Below are 24,961 nucleotides of genomic sequence, written 5' to 3' on the forward strand. Positions count from 1 at the left end.
AAAATGTAATGACAGAGATTTGGGCAGGACTGATACCCTGCCTCTAGTGAAGCAGACACATGATCGTAAGTGACTGAGTGGGTCAGAGCCTGGGTTTTGTGTCTCATCTGAGTGGCAGCACAGTCGCTGTAGGGTATCACGTCCAGAGGGACCACCATGCAACATGGAGCTACCAGTACTGGCTGGAGCAGCTCCCAGGATTCTCCTAGAAAGGCTGCCAACAAAGCATCCCTGCTCTCCATGGGGTCCTGGCCCATGTGCGGATAATGCTGACCGCCCATTCTGCTGCAGCACATGGGACTGAGACGAGACACTTGCTGTCCTTCCCTGGGACCTACAGGAAGCAGCTAACTGATACTTCTGTAATTAGCTGCAAGCAGGCAGCATTCTCCCTGCAGGCTCCCAGTCCAGGGGACCAGTGCTGCCTGAGAGCAAACCTGACGGGGCATCCCTTGGCCCTACTCAGAAGCACCGTAACAAAATGATTAAGGAACTTTCCAGGCCAGGATGCAATAGCAGCCTCTCCCCTGGAAACTTGCAAGGTCTCCCGCTAAATCCCTCCAGGCTGGGACTGCAGCATCTGAACTCCACTGCGTGCTACCCGCCTGCTAGCGCTGCCACCACCACCACCCCCCTGCAGCCGGCGACGTGCCCACCCTAGACCTCAAAGGGCCAAAGCAACCTGGCTGTACAGCAACGGTGGCAGCTCAGGCGCAGCTGGAGCAGCAGCGTGGCAGGGCCTGGGAAGACAAAGAAGCCACATGCCAGACTAAATAAAGCCACCGATTAATTCAGATCACAATTTTGCCCCAGTCACCCAGCGTCACACAACTCTTAGCAGAGACAATTTTTTAGACAGCTAAGCTAAGCTTCACCCCATATTAATGGGCACATTTAATAACGTCTGAGGTTCCCAGCTCGAGATGCTCATCCCCAAGTGCTAATGATTCCACCAGCTCCTCTGTCCTTAAGTGTCTTTGTCTCATCACCCTTTAACCCTTCCCAGCCCAGCAGCACTTGCGGCTCAGGCATCTCCTTGCCAGCTCTCGGTGCAAAGGAGCAGCAGCAGCTCTCCTCCCCAGGCAGCGCCGGCTGCTACCCTGAACCTCCTTTGCCAGATCAGTTTCCCTCTATTTGAGAAGAAGTCACATTGGCGCCTCCTGCTGGGACGTGGCAGCTTTTGCACAGCACCTCACACTTCTAACGGGGAGTCAAATCGGCAAAGGGAAACCCCCACCCACAGTCCGGACTATTCCCCACGGGCTGAGTGCTTCTCAAAGCTGCACTGGCCTCCACCAGTCCGGCGGCATTGGCCATGTTCCCCAGACCAGCTCCCTGGAAAGGCACATCGAGATCAGCCCCCTGGCGTCTACTCTCCAGGTCAGCCGAATGGCGAGCGTCCCAACGGATGGGGCATCTCCCCCTTCTCTGGGAGCTGTGCCAGTCCAATAGATCTCTCGGCTAAGGAGGTCACCTTGACCACCAGCCCAATATCACCTTGGCTCCTTTCATCTCCTCGTTCCCTCTCCCCTCAGAGGTGTGTGATCCTGGATTTGGGCCCCAGCATCACAGCCCCTCAAAGAGCGATCCTCTCCCCCCGCTGTGAGCTGTCACTACCCCACAGTACAGAGAGATTCAGTGACGTGCCCAAGGTGTCTCACAGCGTGTGCAGCAGAACCAGGAATCACACCCCGGTCACCTGGGTCCCATCCTTCCTGCAGCTCACACCCTGCCCGTGCCGCGGTTTAACTGCTGACCTGGCGACTGTACCCCGGCCCCTGGGGTGAGGCCTCTCCCATCCGGTGCCCTGGTTTGGGCACAGCCTCACACAGTTTGTGATGGGCCATCAATCAGTGCCATCCCCTTTAATGCAGTATTGATGAGCACTGCTGCAGTCAGGCTTAAGGGGCAAGTTAACTGCATCTGCTGAAATGAAAGGGATTTATCTCTCATGCTCTTTTTTTAAGGCAAAAAGGCCGCAGCTTTTGACATAAAGCAGCCCTGGCAGCTACGCTAATTATCAAATTAGATTTTCTGCTACAGTTGCCTGTGCATACTAACGCAGCTGGGGGAGCCAACCCCTGCCACCTCCCCCCCGCCAGCCCCACGCTCACAGCAGGCCTGGGGTATCTAGCACAGGAGTGGGGGTGCATCTGCTGGAGGAGGATTGAAGCCTCTGGTAGCCAAGAGATCAGGCTCCTTCGCTTCCCTATAAGCCGCATGTTTGGAGCTTACGTGGAACCCCAAGTTGTCCCAATGTTTGACTGTGGGATTTGCTTACCAAGGAGAGAGACGCCTCCCCACCATGGACCTTGCCCTTCTCGGTGCATCCTGAAGTAGGACTGAAATCTTGAGGCCAAGCTGATAAGGCTGATTATTCAGGAAGTGAAGCCAGAGGCCCAGGCCCTTTCTTGTGCTTGGACACAGTGTGGACAGGCAAATACACATAGACCTCAGGACTCAACTCTCTAGAGGTCTGATCCCAGGATTGGCATTTGAGCCTTTCCACTGAGGGCTGAACTCCCCTCATTTTCTCCCACCCAAATCTCTGTTCTGAGAGCTTTAGGCCATGGGCAGCGGCTCTGGATCCCCACTGAACGAAAGAGGCTAGTTCTTAGAGCCTGGAAGGACAGCACTGTCCAGAGCCCAGACAACTCTGCGGCTGCACACACAAGCCCTCATCACCTCACGCCTCTAATCACCAGCCCAGTCTAACAGAGGGAAAACAGTGTCTCTACCCCCAGGTGTTACACCAGCGACGGGCTACATTGCAACAGGTGACCTACAGGAAGCCCAAGAGATGCAGCACTCCAGTGACTTCAAAGGTCAGTTTCAGCCCAGGCCTAGGGCAGAGCCTGAGGTTTATTAGGACTGGACACATGGTCCTGCCACTAGACAACCCCGGCCTCAGCCTGGCCTCATGCCTCTCCAGCACAGCCTGTTGGCTGGGAGAACTCAGCCCTGCAGCAGGTTATAGCGACCAGGAACTGGTTCCCCGTTTGAACTCGAGCCCTGGAGCCGCCGCCTGGGTAAGGCCATCACCACAGCAATGCGTCAGCCAGCGAGGGGCCCGTGGAGCAGGGCAGCAAGGCCCCTGGAGGCTGTCGGAACTGAGCCCGAACACACCACCCTGGGCGCGCTGCACCCCGGACAGCTGCCTGAGGATGCAGCGGGAGAACGGCTCCGAAGGCAGCGGGGCTGCACCTGCGTGGCCGAGGGAGTTAGCACAAGCCAGTGGTGTCAGCCAGCCCGTGTTCCCTCCAGTCGCCCTGCCTTCCTCAGCCTCGGAGCAACCCACACTGGGGTAAAGCCGGGACATGCCCTAAGGCACAGAGGAGCAGAGGGCTGGCGGCTCGGGGGTCAATACTGGATAATAGAGACTCGTGCTCCTCTCGGACACTGGTTCAAACGCACAGTAAGGTCGGCAGTGCCCACACTCTAGCCCCTGCCCTGACGGCTGGATGGGCTCCACACAGCAGGACTCAGGCCAGCCCCCGGCATGGAGGAAGCTCCTCTAGGGGATGAAGGGGGAACCAGTCTCCATGGCGCACTCACATCTTGGCCCCTCCGTTAAGCTGGAAGCAAAAGGGTGCCAGAGCGTGGGGGAAACGGCACAGCCCGCTCCAGAACCCCTCCCCCCCACCCCAGTCCAGGGGCAGCGACAGCAGGGAACCCGCTTCCCTGTGGCGCTCGAGCCAGAGCCCGACACTGGCAGGAGCCGCGGCAGCAGAACACACGGCTCCATAACCCCACGCTATGGGCCCTGAGAGCAATGGCTGCCAGCCCTGCTGGCTAGCGCCAATCCCCAGGGCGACGCGGGCAGGCCCGTCTCTCCCCGCTGCCCTGAGGGACATGCAGGCTGCCCTTGAAAGCCAGGTGGGGCCATAAACCAAGGCCAGGCCCCAGCTCGGTGGGCGTGAGGGGCCGTGTCAGCAACTTGGCAGAAGCCTGGGGGCTGTCACACCTGAGTGAGGGAAATGGACGGGACACCAGCCAATCGTGTCATCAGTAGCAGCAAGGCCATTACAGGTACCCACGCGCAGCCCAGGCCAGCCCCGAAGAGCAGGACGAGCCATCGGGGCCCTGTGCCAAAGATCGGAGTGACACACTTAAGGCTCCTCAACACAGACACGGGGGGCCGGACCTTCTCCCTTCCCCCCCAGCTTGTGCCCCGTGGGCTGAAAGGGCTGCCAGGTCCTCACCCAGCAGGACACTGATCCTGCAGATTTGTAGAGCTCTGCATAATAATTGTGCTGCAAGCCAGGCCCACATAATGCACCCGGTATGTGAGAGGGCGGAGATGGCCCCACCGCACAATAGGCATCTGTCCACTCGACGGCATTTCGTTAATGCTTTTCAGAAAAGCCCTTGAATCAGCTGACAGGACTTGGACACTGGGCTGTTCAAATGCTTACCATTAGCTTAGTTAGCTCCATCTGCATTTGAACTAATTCCAATCAGCAGGATCTGATTTAGTTCAAGCTGCTCTGGCTCTTTTGCCACAAGAAAGACGACACTCAGCACTTTTGCTAACCTGCCCCGAGTTCGCCCTCTGCTGAGCATGCTCAGAGGAGCTGAGGTGTGAGCGGGAGATCTGCAGGGTTAGCCCCCTTTCCTCAGCCTGCGCACAGGGCAGGGGGTTTGTGTACGTTGCAAGTTGGGAGCCATGGATGTACAGAAATGTGTTCTCAATACTTGAAACAGCCACTTGGCTACTGGCCATTGACAGAGGAGAAACTTTCCCTGGTGAGGGAACGGACCAAATCCCTTCATTTAAGCTATCCCTGAGTGTTCTAGTCCTTACCGCTGCCAAGGTAACTTTCCAGTGGGACTCCTTTCAGTGCCGGCCCCCCAGCCTGCACACGGGCTGCTCCAGAACTCACAGGTTTAGCCAGCAGCAGCAGCGTGAAAGTGGCCAGATGCCGGTCAGTTCCACCCCAGTATTCAAAGCTGAGCAAATCTGGCAGGATTATCCTGCTCCTGCTTTGGAAAGCTCCGAGCAGCTGCCGAGGGAGGCTCTGACATAGCTGCTCCTAGACCTCACAGCGGGACCTTCCTCGGTCTTGTGTGTTAACCTTGCACCCGGAGGGGCAGGCGTAGCCCTCCCGATAGTAGGTGTCTGCTCCAGCCTAGATGTTCCACAGGGCAAGAATTAAAGCCCACAGAGCATCTGAGCAGCATCACCCTCTGAGCTGATTTAGGCACCTACCGTTCACTGGGAGTGGACTGCCATTCTCCTCTGCCGCACTCTCCAGGGGGAGGGCCCACAAGGCTGCTCTTCTCATCCTGTTCAGAGTCTCAAGCCTCACCCATCCGGAGGAACGGGGTTTCCCCTGGCGCAGGAGGACATGCTGAGCAGAGGCTGCGGTAGCAGGTGCTGTCAGTGCAGATCCCCGCCCCCGGACCAGGAATCGCTCTGACAAGTTGCATTAGGAAAGGTCACGTCACTCTTCATTACTGACAAACAGCTCCTTCCCCATCCCAACCTGAGGGGTGGCTTGCGGGGGGATGGGACGGGACGGGGGGACCTGGAGATTTTAACCCTCTCTTTCCTATTAATCTGCAACCCTCTCCTCACCGGCAGCCCAACCATCCCCTAGTTCTGGGGAAGGGACAGGCTGGTGGGGAAGAACCAATGCAAGATGAAGGCCCGGTCTACACTAGCGCTTTCAGCCATTCATGCACACCAGCGCGGCTCCCACAAGCTGGGATCTCTTCCAAGCAGGTGTGCACAGGGCTCTTTGCACACGAGGGGTTTGCACGGATGGAGCCACAGCAGCAGCATGCTGCAGCTGGCAGTAACAGGGGCAAATCCCCATAGAGACCAGGCCTCAGGGGCCCCGTGAGAGTGGCCGGGGGGGTGGGAATTAGCTTGCGGCACTAAGTGCAGGCTCACACCCGTTGGGAGCTGCAGGGTTTCTGGGGGGATAAGCTGTTCTGGAGACCATCTGGCTTCCTGCTACTGCAGGTGGCTGTTCTGGGATAACCGAAGACGTTGTCCCTTTTCCCTGTTTGACTCAAACTGCTCCTGCTGAGCTTTACTTAGGCCAGGGCTCGGAATGATCCTCTTCCATCACGGATAGCGCGTAGAGAGCAGAGAGCAGCCATTCCCCGTGGGAACAGGGATCAGTCGCTGCTGCTATCCTGCCTCTGACGGAGGACAATACCCGATGCCTCGGCAGAAAGCAGAGGCCCCCCCCCTCTGCCTGGCTACCTGTGCAGTGCTATGTGTGCACGCGTCCCTTCCTGACCCCTGCAGCAATGAGCCAAGACCCTGGAGCATGAGGTTTGATCACTGCCCACCCAGGACCAGCATGCTTTGGAGTAAATGAGGGAGAACACGTGGGGAAAGGAAGGAAGAGACTGATGGGATGAGGAGTGGGGATGAAAGCACGGCCCGGCCCAGCTCAGTCCCAATTCCCCTAACAGAATCCCCTGGCTCTTCCCCGCTGTAAAACACCTCGTGACTGAGGAGCTCCGGAAGTGCCCCTTCATTCCCCTCCCTGGGGAGGCAGCAGGCAGCAGCGCCCTCCTGACCTGGGCATTTCACCGGGTATCTCCCTGTGCAGCAAGGCTGCTCCAGCGCCAGAACTGGCCCAGGAATCGAGACATTCACGTTTCCCTCCACACCGCTCCCCAGGAGTCGCACCAGGAAGACCTGGTGAGAGTGGAGCAGAGCTGTCAGCAGATTCCATTCAGGACGGGTGCAGCAGAAAGCAGACGGCAGGCTGGGTCTTTAAATGGCCTCCTCCCGATCCCAAGAGAGTCTGGATCTTCCTCCTGGGCCCAGGCTGCCAGAGGCAAATCCAACATCCTCGGCTGAAAAGCAGGGTCTCCGTTCTCTATTGACTGCTCTGGATGTTTGGCTGGGGCACTTCCCTCCTTTATTAACTCCATTCCACAGTCTTTTTCCAGGGCCTGCTCATTTTGAAGCCCTATCTCTAAATCAGACTATTTATAAGCCCAAGGTCTTTGTGACTTTAATAAAAAAATACCGTATGTCTAAAGCTCCAATGACAGAACGCTTTGGCACCTTCTCTGACATCAGAGGCTGATAAGACCTTCTTATCTCCTCCAAGAGCCTCAACGAAGGTCCCTTCTGCGAGATAAGGCCAGCGCAGCTGTCGATAGAGGCTTTCATAGGCAAGGATTTAGATAAAAGAAAATGTGACGAGGGGGAAGAAATAGGAACTTTCAAAGTCTAAGGCTGAATTGAGTTTGTGCCGCTCGCCTGGAGAGAACAATGACTAAAAGGGATTTTAGAAGCAGGCCTCTTGTTCCGAAGAGAATGGGGGATCTTTGCAGCAAGGCCGGCTCCAATTTGTCATTTGTGCCATCCTTGCAGAGACGCAAATAAAGCTGGAGGGGGAGGGGGGAGCACAGATTGTTCCAAGGTGGCCCAGGCATGTTCCCCCAACTGCTCCCCCCTCCCCGATTTCAGCTAAAACTCCAGCTGCGGCCCAGCACAGTGACAGGAGTGGACCAGCACTCGGGTGACTCAGCTTTGCAGCGCAGAAAGGACCTAGCGATGGCACTGCCCCCTCCTACAACAGGGCCGACTGAGCATTAGCCACATGAGCAGCCTCCCCCTCCCGGGCAGCCCCAGCGGGAGTTCGCCTGGCACGCACCATCACCAGCACAGCAGTGTCTAACAGGACGTGGGGCTGGCAGTCCAGTGTCTGTGACCGGCGAAGGGGCTCCAGTAACACAGGGATAGGGTGGGATAAGAACCAGAAAAGAAGGGAATTCTGGGAACTGGGAGAGAGAAAAGGAGCCATTACAAACTCAAGAGGAAGAGAAGGATTTTCAGGAACTGATCAAAAAAATATCTATTTTAAATAACTCCCAAGCTTGGCCCTGCATTATTACGAACCCGCAGACACAACAGCATCAGGCTCACCTGCAAGAATGCGAAAGTGAAACTGAGTCATAGCAAAGGTGAGGAAATGAAACCCAAGAGCTCTTGACAGCATCCTGTGAAGCTGCAGGAGGGTGCTAGTAAAGACACAGACCGAGGTGGGTCAGTACGTCCAAGGCGCTGCACCAAAGCATCCCCCATCGAACAGGCCAGCTCTGGCTGATCTGAACGTTCTGGGCCTGGCTTAAGAGACACGTTCAATTCAGAGACTGTTTTAAACGATCACAGCACCTTCCCTAGAGTAGCAACAGCCCAGTACTGCTGTTGGCAGAGCAGCAAGAATGGCCGCACCACAGGTTACTTTTCGCTACGAGGGGAGTTTTAGTGGTTTCTTTCCTGTGTTCCTCCCAGCTTGGATAATGAAATCTGAGCCCTCCAATTCACTTCTACTTACTGTCAGGTTCGCCTGTATGCTCGACGGGTGGCTCAGAGGCATCACTCTGTGACTCAGTTTCCCTTGCCAATCTCCACCCGGTCCGTTAGACTGTGGGCTCTTCAGGGTGCAGTGCCTGGCACAACGGGGCCTGGCTCTCAATTGGGACTTTTCAGGGCGATGGTAATACAGATAATAACCAGAGTTCCAATGTCTGGGTTTCAAACAGGGGCAGGAAATGCGTGTTTGAAAACAGCTGTTTGGACGGGACCTAAAGAAGCCATTTCCCCCAGCCCCTCTCCTGCAGTCAGTTTGCCAAGTCCCAGCGGTTGCTCGGTTTCCGCTGGACAGTGCCCATGGCAGCGTGGGAACAGTCCAGCACACCCTACCGTGGCAATGGTGCCAAAACGGCCCAGCAGCACTGGGTGAGCACGGAGAGATTCAAGTGGCATTGCCTGATGGCCTTGTCCCGTTTGGTGCTGCCCCCTTCACACATAGGACAGCTTCAGGAAAGGTGCCACGCCCAAGTCACCTCCTCAAAGCTGCCTTCGTTATTTTAATTGCTTTTCCATAATCAATGTACATCTTCAAGCACTTTAATCAGGCTGGTAGCTGAGGACGCGGCTGCAGAAACCAGCTGTTGCAGCCACAAAGAGCCGGGACGTTCCACCCAGCCAGCCGTCGCTTGCACTGGCCTTCCTCCCAGCCATCCCTCCCCTGCCCGGCTGACAGCAGGGAGCCTGCCTGGCACCAAAGCTCGGCCCCAAGAGGATCCATGCTCCCACCAGGCCCAGCAGCAGGCTCAGACACTCCATGAGGCCAGGTCTGTGCTTAGTGGGAGGAGGCTGCCTCGCCCAGTCCCACCGAGTGGGGCCAGCACAGTTGCAATGATCCAAGAAGGTGGAAGGTGGGAGAGACCCACGGCTTGTCTCCAGCCACCTCTGCCAGCAGGTGGCTAGGGCGCCCCCAGCAGGGGAGAGGCCGCGGGGGGAGGCCAGAGCTGCCTCCTCTTGGTGCACAGAAAGCACTTTTGGCTTGCAGAGGCTCCTCCTGCGGCCGAGCGTCAGGGCAGTGACTGCAGCGACGCGCTCCCCTAGCACAGGCTGAGCTGGCCAAACTCCATTTGTCATCCCTGTAATGAGCCCGGCGGGGAAAACCAACGTTCTAGCACGTACAGCCACACAGCCATCTCCGTCACCACGCCAGCACTTCCTGCTCACCACCCGCTCCCCAAGCTGCGGCCCGCGGGCGTTATCGCGCCTGCCTTTGTACCAAAGCAGCGGCAGAGTCCGATGGCCGGATCTCATCCCAGTGGTTCAAAAGCCAGCAGGGGACCATGGTGCACAACACCTGAGCCCCAAACCCTGCAGTCTGCATCTGCTCTGCGTACACACAGGGCAGACTGCAGCCGGGGACGACAGGCTCCAGACCGACACTCCACCTTGCCCCAAGCAGCCCTGGTGCAATGAAAGGTGCTGCTGAAAGGCAAGGATATTACGGAGGTAGCCACGCTCCAGACAGCGGATCAGAGGAGTGGAGGCCAGGGGTTAGGGCCCAGAGAGCTGAGATCTATCAGGCAGAATAACCACTCTGAGAGGAACTGAAAGGTGGCACTTCCCCAGAAGTACACCACGGCAGAACAGAGCTCCTTCTAACTGCCTCCAAATCCCCTCCCCTAGACAGCACGGCCGAGTTGCGTTTGTGCCACACCTAGTGAAATGGGGTCTCTGGGCTTTACTGCAATACGAAGTCACACGTTATCGCCATTGTACAGAAGGGAAAACTGAGTCAGAGCAGTTGAGTGACTGCCTGAAAGCCCCCATCAAGAGTCACTGCGAGTCCAGGCTCTCAGGCCTGCACTCAGACCCCTCCCGTGTCTCTGCTCAGAGCAGCCCCGCTCTACGGACACACGCCGGCAGCGCTGGGGATGGCGGTGGAGGAAGCCTGGCTTCCCAAGCAGCCTCTCTCCCAGATATTCTGGGCTGGAAGTTCCCAGGTAATTTATGCTCACCCTTGGCAGGGAAGGGGAGGGAGGCGGGCAAAAGAAGGGCAGGCCAGTCAATTAGCAACGCTGACAGTTTGGTCCCGGAATGAGTTAACATGGGAAAGGTCACCCCTCGGTAAATTATGGGAAATAGAAGATAAAACCAAAACGAAAGTTTGACGACACCTTGCCGAGGGCTGCAATAAAGCACGGCGCGTTACCATCGGCTGCGCAGCGACCTTCCCCTCTCGGCTTGCAAATGTCTCCATCAGGCCTGTCTAATACATTCAGAGCAGCCAGCTCCCTGCTCTTCCCCCCTCTCGCACACACAAGCCCCAGGCCTTCCAGAGAGCCCTGTTAATAATTAAATGTTAATCTAAAAAGCAATTTTAGCTGCAGTACTGAAGATCTGGTTAGAGATTACATTAGCATGTAAGAGTCAAGGGTAATTTTCTCTAACCCCTCTTGTGATCTTTAAAACCCATAGCTCTTAAAGCAACACAGGCGCCTCTGATTAAAACTGGAGGCTGGGGGTCGTAATGGAGAATGATGCTAAAAGTGATTATTTTCCTGCTTATTATTTAGCTGGTTTCTTTACGTTTTTGAGCCAGCTGGTGAGGTGTTCTCCTGCCCTTCACCCAGCTCACCCTCCCCGTCCCCCGCACCGTGACAGAGACAGGAATAAGAAATGAAAGCACCTGGTAATAGCTAGATGGATTTGCATACTGCCAGATTCTGCCCCAGCTCCTCTCTTGCTTGGTCTTTAAAGGATGATCTTTGCGCATAGCGGGAGCAGGCTCAGCTAGTCGACTGGAGGCCCAGATAACCTGGTTAAAGGTCCCCAGGAAAAGGCAGCAAGTGCTTTGCAAGGACAATTATTTTCCCAGGCTCATGCCAGCTACAAATAAGGCCAACTTGGGCTGCCTCTTGAGCCCAGCTAAATCCCTGGCCTGCACTGCTCCTCCTTTTATTACAGCTGGGGAGGTTTGGATGGAAACCAAAGCCTTGTTCCTTAGAAGGAAGCCAGCTGATCCTGCCCACTGACTGTCCCACCCACCACAACTTGCAGACCCATTGGCCAGAGAGAGCAAATGTCCGCCCCATAGAGCAGGTGACTGACCTGCCCTGCATGCTGCCAATTCGGAGAGGGAGCGGGGAACGGCTCAGCGGGCAGACAAGCTCACAGGCAGATTGTGTTCAATCCCAAATACCCCGTGGTAGATGGGGGAGCAAACAGCCCTGCCCCCAGCCAACTGGAAACTAGTCTATTGAGACACCGGTGACTCCTTGAGGAGAGGCTAACAGGGGACAGCCCTTTAATGCACACCTGTCTGTACCTAAGGCCCTGGCCCCACCATCTCTGCCCAGGCAAGAATGTGTGTGCAGCTCTGCCAAGGCAATGCCAGCAGGGCGCAACCACTGCACTGAGCTGGTGCTGCCTAATCCCACTCTCCCCCCGGGCCGCAATGGCACATCCGTTCTGGGGGGCGCAGTCCCTGCTCCGGCTGGAAGGCCTTGGCGAGGCGACCCCTGGAACGGAGAAGCCAGTGAGAGCAGCATGGGGAGCTGTAGCACAGACAGCAATATGCAAGGGCCCCTCTGCACTAGTCTCTGCTGCTACCACTTGTGCAGTGCGACAGGCCCGTTTCCTAGCAGAGACCGAATCCAAAGCAATGCTTGGCATGAAAGTCACCAGGAGGAAAAACAACTGTGTGCTCTTTTCTCCTCTACGGTTCTTGTACCGCACCCGTCGCTGCCATGCTGGACGCAGTATCTGGATGGCATTTGGACGCAAGGGACTAATCAAAGGTTTGAACAGCCATGACCCGGGCTTCATCTAGCACCCCCACTGCTGAGACACTCCCCACCAATCAACCTCTCTCCACCCCCCCACCCTGCCTGGTAATACCCTCCCTCTCTTCCCAGCCTGCACTGCGGTTTTGGTCTAGTCTGCCTTGGTTCAGACTGAGAACAGGTCCCGTGCATGCCGGCAAAGCACCGGGTGCGTTTATAGTGCTGGTAATCACTATAATCAAAACTGTGCCGCAAAAATAATTTTTTGCAGGGAACGTTAATTCTGCGCAAATTCTGCCTTGCACAGTGGTGCAGAATTCCAGCAGGAATAAGTGTGTGACCTTGTCAAAGGCTTTGTGAAAGTCCAAGTACACTCTATCCACAAGATCACCTTTGTACACATGCGTGTTGACTCCCTCAAAGAATTCTAATAGATTGGTGAGGCACGATTTCCTTTTAGAAAAGCTGTGTTGACTCTTCCCCAACGCATCTGATAATTCTGTTTACTACAGTTTTAACCCATTTGCTGGTACTCTGGCCTGTCCTGAGAACCTGACACTCCAGCACCCCTTACAAAGTTAAAATTCAGCCAAGCTTGTGCCCCCATCCTGACAGTGCCAACCCCCAGGCCAGATGTGTCGCCCCAGGGGCAGGGAGCTGGGCCCACAGTACTTGAAGGACACGAAGCGAAATGCATCTCTCAATGCGCGTTGTTAATGCTGGCCGTGCTCCCACACCTTTTAGCGGCCGTCCTTCGGGGGGGCATGGGGACGGCCTCAGAGTGCAGAAACGGAGAAAGCCCCAGTGGTCGGCAGCATGGCTAGGGCCTCACTCATGAGCCAGTGTCCCCCCAAACCAGGCCATTTAAAAGAAATGAATGAATTTGGGATCTGGTTATTTGGCTTCTGCCTTTTAAGCTTCTCGGGGTCACGTTTTCAATCAAGCTTTTCACCACAACACTGAAGGCAAGAAACTTGCTATTTAAAAAATATATATATATATATTAAACGAAAACCAAAATTTCCCTGGACTCTCATGCCTCCAAGAGCCAGGGCTCTAAGAAAAACACTGCGTGATAAGCTCCCGAGCACAGTGAGCTCGAGGTCGTGATTAGACACAAGCAATGGGCTTCCCACTGCTTCTCACAGGAGCGGCCGGAAGCTGGCCCAGATGCCCCCACAGCCAGAGTCGGAGGCCAGGAGTCATTAGAAAGCAGAGGTGGCGACGGGACCTCTGGAGTCCTGGACTGGGACTCAGGAGACTCGGGTTCCATGCCCAGCTGGGCAGCTGGTGAAGAGCACGAGGCAAGGGACAGCTACACCGAGTACAGCAGTGCCAGGCAGTGCCCAGCCGCACGAGGCCTCGCCTGATGCTTCCATCACTAGTTCTCCCATGGGTCAGCGCTCACATGACCTCCGGGGAGAGCCAGCCTGTGGCTCTTCCCTCCTCCCTGCTGCCAGTGGGGACAGGGAGCTCACACTGCATTCGTTCACCCAGGTCTGGCTGCAGCAGAAGGAACCGGTGGAGCCACCAAGCCCCTCCTTGGGGCTCAGGGAGAAGGTCACGCATTAGTGTGCTATTAAGCACTGGGTCCCTCTCCCTCTGGCTGGGGGAACGTCATCCTGCAAAGCAGGCCCCCAGCGGGCATCAACCCCACTCCCCTTTCCCACCGGGCCCTTACATAGCGAGGTAACCTTTGGCTGCCATCTCCCCACTCCTCTTTCCGTTGCCTTTTAACACCATGGCAATAAAAAGACAAAACTGCCCAAGGTTGCCGCGCAGACCAGGAGTTTCACAGCTCAAAAACCCGGGGAGTTGGGGGAGATTATTTTATGCAAAACACCCGTCAAAAAAACCTGACAAAACCCCAAAGCAGGTCCCTGCTGGAACGATTCTTCAATTAAAAGAGCAGCAAAGCAACCAGCACGGCTTGGTGGCTTATCCTTCGTCCTCCTGGAATGGTTCTTTTAATTAAGATAGCAATAAAGTGGAAGTTAGGCTCTGCCATGACCTCCTTAACATGGCCTTGGGCTGACTTTGAAAACTATTCATACGTCAACTCAACTCAAAAGGCAGAAGAGTCCAGAGTAACTGCAAAAGCTACACTCTTCCGCCCGCCTCCCCCAGTGCTGGGCCTTGCAGGTTTCTCAGCACAGGTGTGTGTGTGTGTGTGTGTGTGTGTGTGTGTGTGTGTGTGTGTGTGTGTGTGTGTGTGTGTGTGTGTGTGTGTGTGTGTGTGTGTGTGTGTGTGTGTGTGTGTGTGTGTGTGTGTCGCTGAAGTACTGAGCCACTGCAGGTCTCGGAAGTGAAACTCAGTCTAATTTCACTGTCCAACCGGAGAGGGACAAAGGAAGTAAAACAAGCAGCATCAGCAACAAAAAATGGATGGATTCAACATTCGCTATTTTTTCAATTCCAAGAAAGCTACAGGGCTGTTAGTACCAGGCTCCGGTTTCCCACTCACCCCCAGATGATAAGGACTTTGCTAAAACAGACACCCGTGGGAATTTCCACAGAATCACCACGCCACTGATTCTGTCCTGCTCCCCGGCTTCCGACCGAATGTTTTCCCTTCCAACTCTACTTCGAAAAGTGCTGGTTTTAAAAACAAACCCAAACTCTTTCGCTTCTCAATGAGGCCACAAAAGATGGGATGAGGCCTTTAAAAATTCAGCCCTGCACAGAAAAATGGCTGTGACAGCACAAAGAGTAAATTGAATCAGAGAATGGGAGTAAATTGCCTAGCGACTGTTACAAATGATCCGATGGAAGAAATAAGGTATCCGATAGGTACATAACAGAATTCAAAAAAACAACCCAAGTGCTACTGAGCATTTGCAGACACCAAGGGGGGGGGGGGGCAGCCTGGTGAAATTTGTGTGTCAGCTTTAAAGAGGCCTCCCATCAAATGAGCTATTTTGGGCAGAGATTAAAGATCTATTTTAGCAGTGAGCAGGAAGAGCTCTCTAACAGGTTAATAATGAGCCTCGAAACCAACATGTCTCAGATGCCTTCGTAATGGCTGCTGACTTGGGTGGCAGAAGAACCGGGCCGAGAGAGAGACTACAAGAAAATTTGGAAGAAAATTCCTTAGCTCGGTTACTAGCGACACCTTTGGCTACGAGGAGGATCTTGGCCATCGAAGGCCCTAGTTCTGCAACGCACGAGGAGGCACAGGAGGGCAGTGTTCTCGGGGCACCACAGAAGACCAGCCGTTGAGTCACATTCGAGTCACCGCAGGCCCACACTAGGCACTGGGGTATGGAGCCAAACTTTTCAACACTGAAGCACTTTGATTTTTGTACTTCCCTCAGGGCTTGTCACACGGGCAAGTTATATTGGTGTGAGCAGGGGTGTGAATTTTATGGCTATTGTTAGACAGGTATACAACTCCCTGGGTTGACTTTTCTCCTGGAATATGAGTGGCTTTTGGGTTTAACTTATGTTGCTTTGGAAAGGGATTTTAGCTAAACAAAAAAGCCACGCACTCACGTATGCTGCGTTTGCATTTACAACACTGTTGTGGAATCTTTAAATCCAAGAGGCCTCATTTTGGTTTCTTTTTATTGCAAAATGCTCAAGAAAGATACTTAGAAAAAACAAAAACAAAAAAAATCTTCTTTTGTTTTAAAACCACTGCAAGAACACAGATCTAGCAATTCCTGGAGCTGATAAAACCCCTTTTAAAAAGTGACTATATGTTGTCCTTTACGCCACTTTACAGGGCCATTTCCCTTCCTTTGGAGGATTTGCTGTAAGCTCACGTAACGGGGTCACAGCCTTCGCTTTGGCAGCCAGAGCAGGGTGCGCAGATGCAACCCCAGGTGGAATGGCCAAGAATTTATCAGAATAAAGTGCAACATAACAAACAGAGGCGACATTACTTTTGAGAAATCAGAGCACTGCACTGAATCCAATAACACTGCCTCCAGGCCTCGCTATACCGATGAGCTACAATTCTTACTTCATTACAGGCAAAATGCACCACCGATGTCCAGTAGAATGGGTGGAAATAGCATGCCCAGATTTCTTTAGTCCCACGTCACTCATAGGGGAAGGGCACAACTCTACTCCCATGGCAGCCCCCTCCTCCCCAGAGGTGTTGATTTCAGGTAGGCAGGTAGAAGATTTTTTGCTCCTACAGTAACCTTAGATTCCTGGAATGTCACTCCCATCCACCAGCCTCAAACGCCCAAACTGACATAAAGCAAGATCACCGGGAAAACAATCAAAGCAACTGGGTACGGGGCCCACACCCTAGACGCTCTGTTGAGTGGCCCTCTATAAATAGCCAGCAGAGAGAAAACGTGCTGCCATTCAGTTGGTATAACTGTGCAAGGACGCACTGACTTCTCACAAGAGAGACAGACAGACATCTGATGGAAAAATTAAAGGTGGAATTACAAATGAAGCCCCTCTGCAGACTATTGATCAGGGAACCGTGTGCTGAGAGGAGTCTAGTTTAACACGAGCTGAATGCATCTAAATCACCATCTTGCATTTATATAGGACAAGCCAGCCTAGGGTGACCAGATGTCCCGATTTTATAGAGACAGTCCCAATTTTTTGGGTCTTTTTCTTATATAGGCTCCTGTTACCCCCCTCCCCCAGTCCCAATTTTTCGCACTTGCTGTCTGGTCACCCTAACCCAGCCTGAAGGATCCGCAACGTGCATCACAAACAGCACCAGTGAAATGCAGCCACCTCTGAGGAGAAAAGCAACAGCCAATCGGCGCTCAGGAGACAGAGGAGAAAAGACGCTGGGGCCAACTTTCACTCAAACAGGGATAAGGGCTTTTTAAAGGGCATGTGGTGTAGAAGGGACTTTCTGCCATTGTTGGGGTGGAGCTGGAGCAAAGCTGAGTCAGCAAATTGTGTTTAATGTGAGAAGGTCTGAGCCCAAAGACAGAGCAGTTGGAAGCAGGAAGGGACAAGTCACACCTGCCTTGATTGGAACTGGTGGCTCCAGGGAATCTTGATATTTTAAATGGGGGAACTCGGCCCATGACACTATTAGCTGGCACTGGCCACCGTCAGAGACCAGATACTGGAGCTGGTGGGCCCTGGTCTGATCCGATATAGCCACGCCTACCTTGGAATAGATATCAGGGCTCAGATACCACAGGGATGGGCACGGCATAAAACCCTGAGGGAACCACTTCATCCAGGCCCCTACACTTAGGGGGTTTGCTCCCCCAACGATCTTGACATAAACCCGGATTGTGTGATTTCCATTCCCAACGTGAGCAGGCGGCCTCGGGAGTCGGGTGCCATGTTAGCTCGCCGAAGAGAACGGATCAGAGACCGGCCGAGCCCAGAGCACCTTGGCCGGGACAGAACTGCAACTTGGCAGCACACTGGCCCCTGCTTCAATCAGCCCCTGGCACCGCAGCCCGCGGTGCTCAGACGCAGCTCTCCTTGGCCAGTGATCACCAGGAGAAGAGCTAGTATGCGGCAGAGCTGCCATGTAACCCTCCCCTGGCAGGACGAGTTCTTGCAGCACTAACTCCTGGCCAGCCTCGCTGCCTCTTCTGTGCTGGATTCGGAAGCGGCTGCCTGGCGTGGACAGGTCTGGGGGCAGTTGGTTAGTGGCTCTCCACGTGAAGGGGATAAACATGAGGCCCAAGGTGACACGGAGAGCAGCCATGTGCTGCCGGGGCTAGATTAGAAGGAGGGCTTATCTCCTGCCGGCTCCTAAAGACACACACACTGCCGGGATGCTGTCTGCTTCCATTTACAAAGTCATCCTGGAGCGGGAGGGGCCGGGCGCAGCTCGCCGCGAGACGGAGCGAGGTGAAAAGCAGCTGAAAGAGGCTGACCGGGGTGTCAGTAATTGGAAGTGGCGTGTGCACACACATCTCTGAGGAGAAGGTCAGTAGGTGGGATCAGGAACAAAATGTCAGACCCCAGCCAGGCAGCAGACACACCAGCAAAAGGTCAAGCGCCGACTTGGGTGGTTTCATTTTGGAGCAGGAACAGGAAGGAGCCAACGGAGTCGCAGGGCCAGGGCACGCGCGTCACTAACTGAGGGTCCCGGCGGAGCGAGCGGTGTTTAAAATATACAGATTTCCCCTAATTTTTACACTCGCTAAGTCACGTAGGATCAGGGCGCGCGGGAGGAATGCCGCCTCTGGGGCAGCCTTTCAAAAAGCCGCACCGCCATCACTTTGAAAAGAAATCACGCTTGTCGGACACAATTACGCCGCGCTTCAATCCCGGGCACAGCTCTGGCTCCGGCGGCCGCACGTTTATAGGAGATCAATGGGAAGAGTTTTCAAGGTGGCACCGCGCCCCTGGGGGCTTTGCTTCTCGAGGGCCAGCCAGGCGGTGTGAAATCTCAACCGCTTCCTGCCTGCCCCTGCACTGCTCCTCCTCCTCTCCCCTGAGGAGGTGGGTTTTCCCACTGCATTGGGACCCTGACGCTGCCACACAGGAATGAAGGCTCAGGACGGGGAGCCTGCAAACACAGAGGCATTTTGCCAAGCAGCAGGGAAGGGTCAGAGCACTGGGGATCCCCACTGCCACCCTGCACTGGCCGCTCCGGTTCAGGCTGCAGCCATCAGGAGACACAAACCACATCTGTTCAGACAGCCACAGGAAAGTGCTAACTGCTCCAGCCAGGCTTCCAGTCCTGAACGGGAAGACCCTGAGTAAGACGCTAACCCAGTTACTCTCACACACCACTACATCCCTTTCCGTGCTGTGTGCAGTAATCCCCATTCCCAGCTGTGCTGCACGCATTTCAGCCTGCACTGCATGGCTCTTCTGCATGGGACTCGCAGAACTTAGTGCTGAGTTTCATTTCAGTAGCACAAATCCCCTTAGCCCCTCTGCTCCCGTCTCCCCAGCGATCGCCCCCCACCAAACGTGGCTCGAAGAGCGACGGGGGCTCAGCAGAGCTCGGCAGGCTCCTCGACTGCCGTTTGAGCAGGGCTCTAAGCCAAGCCACTGGGTCTCTACAGAGAGGCCTAGAATGGCCTGGCTCTGCTACGCCCACACTCCCTGCACTTGGCCCACTGTGTGTCCAAGAGCTGCTCACTCCGCACATCTCGCGCGCTCCTGAAGCGTCACACCAGGGACACGCCGCTCACCTGCCCAGACCATGGGCGGCAGCTGCCAGAGGGCAACTCGCCCAACTCTTTCCCAGCTCCGCTGCAAACCAAGGTAGAGCTGCACTGGCTCATGTAATTACAGGCCCCAAGTGCCTGAACGGAGAAAGAATCTACGGAAGGAATCCAGGGTAGATCACACTGCTGAAATTACTATAATCAAAGGCTTTCACAAAGACTTCAAATGCAACCAATTATACTGAAAGGCAAGGGAAGAAAGAAAACAAATTAACATGTTTGCACAGAGCCTTTGCGGCAACACACACACACACACACACACAGAGCACAACCTACACATGTCTGACCCTGTTAACGCAGACCACAAAATTCACCCCGCGCTCCAGCCTGCACCGTCAGAAAGGCAAGTGCCCCAGCCGGCCAGCACCCCTGCACAGAACCACGACACAGCGGCGGCAACGCAGACGGCACGCTTAGGTTACTCTTTCCGGGCGTAGCACTTGCTGCTCGTCTCCTGCCCTACCCGCTTCCGTCTGTAAGTGGCTGGCACCGTCTTCATCAGAACTGGCCTGTGCTGGGGAGCGCCCTGCTCCAGCCTACACAGACCCCGCGGTGGACATCAGACCCTTACCTCCATGTCGCCACTTTGCTCTAGACTCTCTAGTCGTTACGATTCCCCAGGAGAGTTCGCCACAGCCCTGGGTTGGCACCCACCCTTTGCCCTCTTACCATGCCGCTGGACACACTGGAGCTCTCGGCAAATGGAAAGCCCATTTTCCAGCCCGCTCTGTATGTTTAGGGGCAGCACAACTCCCCCATATCCCTTTTCCCGCCCCAGCTCCCCCACTCCCCCTTTGCCCTGGGAGCAATGAACACACACAAAAGGCCTATCTCATGTTGGCTCACTCCTCCTGGGCTTGCCAGGATGGCCCGAGGAAACCTCATTCTCTCTGGGAGACGGCTCTTTTCACAGCATGAGGGGAGGCGGCAGGGCCTCGGCATGTAATCAAAGACGTGCATTGAGGAAAGCGATACATTTACCAGTCGACAGATGGGGAAGCTATTCAAGGCGGTGATCTCCTAAAGCTGCAGCGGCTCCTGTCCCCACCATCCTCGCCTAATTAGGTTACGCTTCGTCTGTGCTGCAAGTCTGCAAAAAAAATAAAAATCAACTCTCTCTCTCAATATTTCAAAAAGTCCATCACCCTAAGTCTATTTTGTAGCACAAAGCTCAGGAGATTTAAACCCTTCTCACCCAGGGAGCCGGAAATGAATGGTATTCTTTAATGAGCTTGTGCCGCAGAAAAGATAGATTTCTAAGATTACAGTAGGAATTCTTATAATTGATGTGGACTTTTGTACCAGGGATTATACCACCATCCGGTCAAATTCCAGCTTTTCCCACCCTGCGCTCTCTCCTCTTTGAGATTTCCTTCGAGAGGAAACACACGCTCAAAACAGCCCAAGTTCGGAGCAGAGACAAAAAGCTCCCTGCAAAAGGGAAATTAACAGGCTTTTCTTATTTAGCTGTAGATAATCCAACATAATGGCTGAATGGGAAAATAAGGTATCTATCAAGATTTCTATATTTGTTTTACAAAGACCTACTTTCTCTTGCTATTTGGCGAGGCCAGATGAGCCTCTGAATGCAAAGTAATTAAAACGAACACAGAACAATACAAGAGCCCTCTGAAGAATGTGGAGTTTCCCTTTTATGTTTATAGCAATTGTATGAAAATGTACAACACAGAATGGCAACAGCTGACAAATGAGATGAAACAGACATGATTTCAAGTTGGCTTATTCCTGAATCTGATTGGCATTAATTGTGAGCGTTTGCAAAGCAGAACACAAAGTCTGACATTAGCTTCAAGCGAACGTTTCCTTCTAATAGTCTTAATGATTACAATGCGAGCTGATGATCATTGTGGTGCGTTAATAGCACGGCTGTGCTGCCTTCTTCCTTTGCTCCGGACTCAGCTCCACTAACCCACAGCCCCACCCACCGGACTCCTTTCCGGCTGAGCAGCCCCTTGTGACCCAGCAGGCAGAGCTCCAAGGATGGAGACAGGGTTCTGCAGGATGATCTGGCTGGAGCCTGCAGCAGGGTTCCCCCATTTGCAGCTGGGAGGGGACACGGGAGTTTTGCTTCCTGCAATGATGGAGGTGCAGAGAAGGGAAGGGAAGGAGGTGTGGGTGTCGATTCAGGCCAGCACCTCTGGGTTCAAAAACAGGTGCTCTCCCCCACCCCCTGCCCCTGTGACTGGAGCCCTTGGCCACACAAGAGCTGAATGCCTTGGCCACCATGCTCAGGATAGGCAGGAAGAGAGCTTGAGGGCCTTCCCTGGCGGACTCTGCATGAGCCGACAGGCGAGCTTAGCATCAGCCCAGACACCATGGAGATGGGCACAGCATAAGACCTAGACAGCGAGGGTGGGGAGTGAGGCAACGCGGCTCAGCGGCCTGGCCCTCCTCCCCGACGGTGTTTTCCTGCCAAAGGGTTACCCATTGCTGGCAGCTCCAGCAGGGGCTCTACACGGAGCCCAGTGCTGGCATTTCAGCCACCACATCACAGTGCTCTGGGCGCAGTGATTGGCACGACGGCAGCTGATCTACGCTAGCGCCCCCGCCGGGTAGCAACACCTGTGGAAGATTTTTGCCAAGATGCCATATTTCAGAACCCCCCCCGGTGCACATGCTCCTCCATACAACAGATTAGCAGCGTGTGCTATGGAGCCCTCACAGAGCCCTCCGGGCCGGGAGCGCAGGAGTGCTGCTCCAGGACGGCGTGCCATTGGCCAGACCCCGCTGGATGAGAGAGACGTGGGAGCGAGGCGGTCGCTCCCATTCCCGCAGATGGCCCTTCCCCGTCCTCCCCCCCAAGCTACAGACCCCCATGAGCAAGTGAACTCTGCTCGGGTGGGTTCAGAGCCGTGGCTAGCGGCGGGGGTGGGGGGTTCCTGCTTGCCTGGGCAGGGCAGCGCCGCCAGCAAGGCGTGCATGAGGGGTGCCGTGTTCGGGTACCGCACCGCTCACACAGCTACTGGCGCTGCATGCACGGAAGCAAACGGCTGGCAGCTGGCTCAGCAGCTTCCTTCTCCCCCGAGCAGGGCAAGCGGTGAAGGACGCAGCGAAGGGAGCCATTCTGCACTGGCTGAGGGGAACCGACTACACTGGCCTCCGCTGTCCCCCATTCCTCTCGTTGGCAGCAGCAGCCCTGCCACCGCGCTCGGCCACTCAGTGCCTCCTCTGCCAACAGGGTGACGATTAGTGACAATTGTCCGGCGCTAGGGGGTGAACAGCTCGTTTTTCCTGCAACAGACGCGCAGGAACATTCCAAGGGATCAGGCCCCCTTCGCTTCAACACCAGCTTCAGGGCTCCCAGCGTCTCTACCCCAGTCCAGCCCGTTCCTGGAGCTGCATTTCCAAGTCCCTTGCGGGAGCCCCAGCAGCCCAACGCTGGGCCCGGCCTGCCAGCAATAGAAACAGGCCACTCTGGGTTTCAAGGGAAGTAGGGCCTGTGTGGATTTAGCCCTCTCTCTGTGCTGAGCTGGAAACCCGCACAAACCTGCTGGTACACTGCAGGGAGACGGCCAGATGGGCCCCACCAATTTTGTTAAGCAAGAGGAGTGAAAAGCAGCAAGAAAATACCCCACATGAACACAGGCTCAGACTGTAAGGCCAGAAGGGACCATCGTGATCATCTGGTCTGAGGTCCGGCACATCGCTGCCTGCTGAACCTCACCCTCCAAACCCTCTAACAGAGCCCGGACCTCCAGCTGAGTTACTGATGTCTTCAAATCATGGTTTAAAGACTTCAAGTTCCAGAGAATCCACCATTTACACTAGTTCAAACCTGCAATCAACCCGTGTCCCATGCTGCAGAGGAAGGCGACCCCCTCTTTTCTCCCCCCGCCCCAGGTCTCTGCCAATTGGAGACGGGGGAAACATTCCTTCCAGACCCACATGTGGCCATCAGTTAGACCCTGCACATGTGGGCAAGACCCACCAGCCACCTGGGCAAGAATTGTCTGGAGTAACTCAGAGCCCTGCCCATCTACTGTCCCATCACCGGCCCATGGAGTGGGGTCAGTTACCAGAAGCACAGATGAATTAACCCAAACCCAAGCTTTCAGCACCGAGGTTTTACTAGGCAGTTTGTAGCGTGGGTAACCTGTGAAGGCCCCAGTTTTTAGGACAGTCCCTAACGTGGCGGGTGGAGCCTGCGTTTGGGGGCAGAGTCTAAGCAGAGGCAGCAGCATGGGGGCCTGAGGACCCAGAAACCAGGCAGCAGAAGAAAAACGAAAGGAGAAGAGTTGGAGCTCTCTCCGAGCACGGAAAAACCCCTCAGCAGTCCTGACCACTTCAGGTTTACACAGGAGGAAAATCAATTGCCATCGATCAGCAATATCAAGTGGGAACACAGCGCTATCAGCTGGCAGCCATCTGGTTATCTAGCCGATGCTGTGCAAGGGACAAGACTAGAGGTCACAGAGCAGCAGCGTCTCACCGAAGTGACAGAACACCCGTATGCCTTTCCCTTACAAGGAAAACGCAGTTTAGATTAGTGACGGCCACACGCCAACCAACCAAACTCAACAGCCCGCGCTGGTTCCAATGACCCCCAGGCTCACGCTCTCCCATGACGGATGCCATGTCTGCGACAGCTCCGTAACTCAGCCACCCGTTCAACCCGCACACAGATACCGAGCACCACGCTGCTGAATGGGGGTCCCGGCTTCCCAAAGAGCACAGCAACAGCCACTCTGTGGGCTGCTTGCCCCATCCGTGGCACCAGCTCCTCACGACGCCCCGCGTGCCCCCAGCACGGCGGGATTTCACGGTCACCACGGCCCCGTACAGAATCTCCAAGGGGAGTTTTCCCTGGGCGAGGCATGCCAGCGTGGGCTCTGCTGTCTCAGAAGCTGCCACCGAGGAGAGGGGGTTCTGATGCCGCTTGAGCAAACCCAGGCTCAGTCGCAGCAGGCAAGAAGTGTGGTCCCACTGGTGCCCCGAGCGGAAGCCATGCCCCTGGAAGTGCTCCTTATTGCAAGCTCAAGGAAGGTAACTTGGGCCCTGAATGCTACTGGGCAGCTCACAGTCACATGCCACACGCAGTCCCAGTGCTCACACCCAGCCAGGCGTTGCAGGCTGGGAAAGGTCACGTTTCAGTTTCAAGCAGACCTTGAAAGGCACCACAGGGCAAGGGCTATTTTCAAACACGAGGGCCACTGGTGTCCTGCTCCCCAGCGACGAGAGGGCACCAAACTCCATTTGCACGGCTCCCCTTAGCCAAGGGGCGCCTCCTGCAGCTGCCGAGCAGGACCTACCTCCTGGGTGAGTGTCCAACAGAGCACTGCGCTGTACCCTAGGGAACAAGGACAGTGGAGCCCCCAGTGCCAACCCAGACGCAAGCTGGGCCTCGTGCTTGGCTATGGACGCGGCTTCTCTGAGACAGACTCTGCTAGCCCAAGAGAGCCAGAGAGGGAAGGTTCAGGGAGAAAGGCAGCAGCTCTTACGGTTAAGTCACTGGGGACGCTGGTAGAACCCAGCCTTGTGCCCCTCAGGAAGGGCGAGGGCACCATGGCATTTTGCCCCTGGTGCTGGCATACTGCAGAATGTAAAGCCATGTCCTGCCATCCCCGGGACAGAGCGCTGGCACTGGGGGGTCTCCCTTCACGGGAGATGGCGCCTCCTCTCCAGGAAACAAGGAAAAGGAGAGCGGGGCAGACACAGAGCTCCCTCCAAGCCCAGTTCCGCACGGGGTTCGGGTTCCCCTGTACCAGCAACATGCTGCTGCTCTCTCAGAAGCCTGGAGCTTCCCT

At 55.2% G+C, this 24,961-nt stretch overlaps 1 protein-coding gene across 5 annotated transcripts in view; it reads right to left on the reverse strand.

The window, feature by feature from the left end:
* The window catches only part of FAM222A (family with sequence similarity 222 member A), a 107,324-nt gene that overhangs the window by 65,194 nt on the left and 17,169 nt on the right, over positions 1–24,961 (reverse strand). For 2 of the 5 annotated variants that reach the window (XM_039505474.1, XM_039505471.1), the window contains exon 2: positions 20,178–20,286. The exons of 2 other annotated variants lie outside the window; for them this stretch is intronic. The gene's annotated coding sequence lies outside the window, so the exon portion shown is untranslated. Of the gene's footprint in view, positions 1–19,160; positions 19,378–20,177; positions 20,287–24,961 lie in introns of all 5 variants that reach the window. One more of the 5 variants, XM_039505472.1, reaches the window with a different exon arrangement.

This window comes from Mauremys reevesii, linkage group 18 (assembly GCF_016161935.1).
Source record: "Mauremys reevesii isolate NIE-2019 linkage group 18, ASM1616193v1, whole genome shotgun sequence".
NCBI classification, from domain to species: Eukaryota; Metazoa; Chordata; order Testudines; family Geoemydidae; genus Mauremys; species Mauremys reevesii.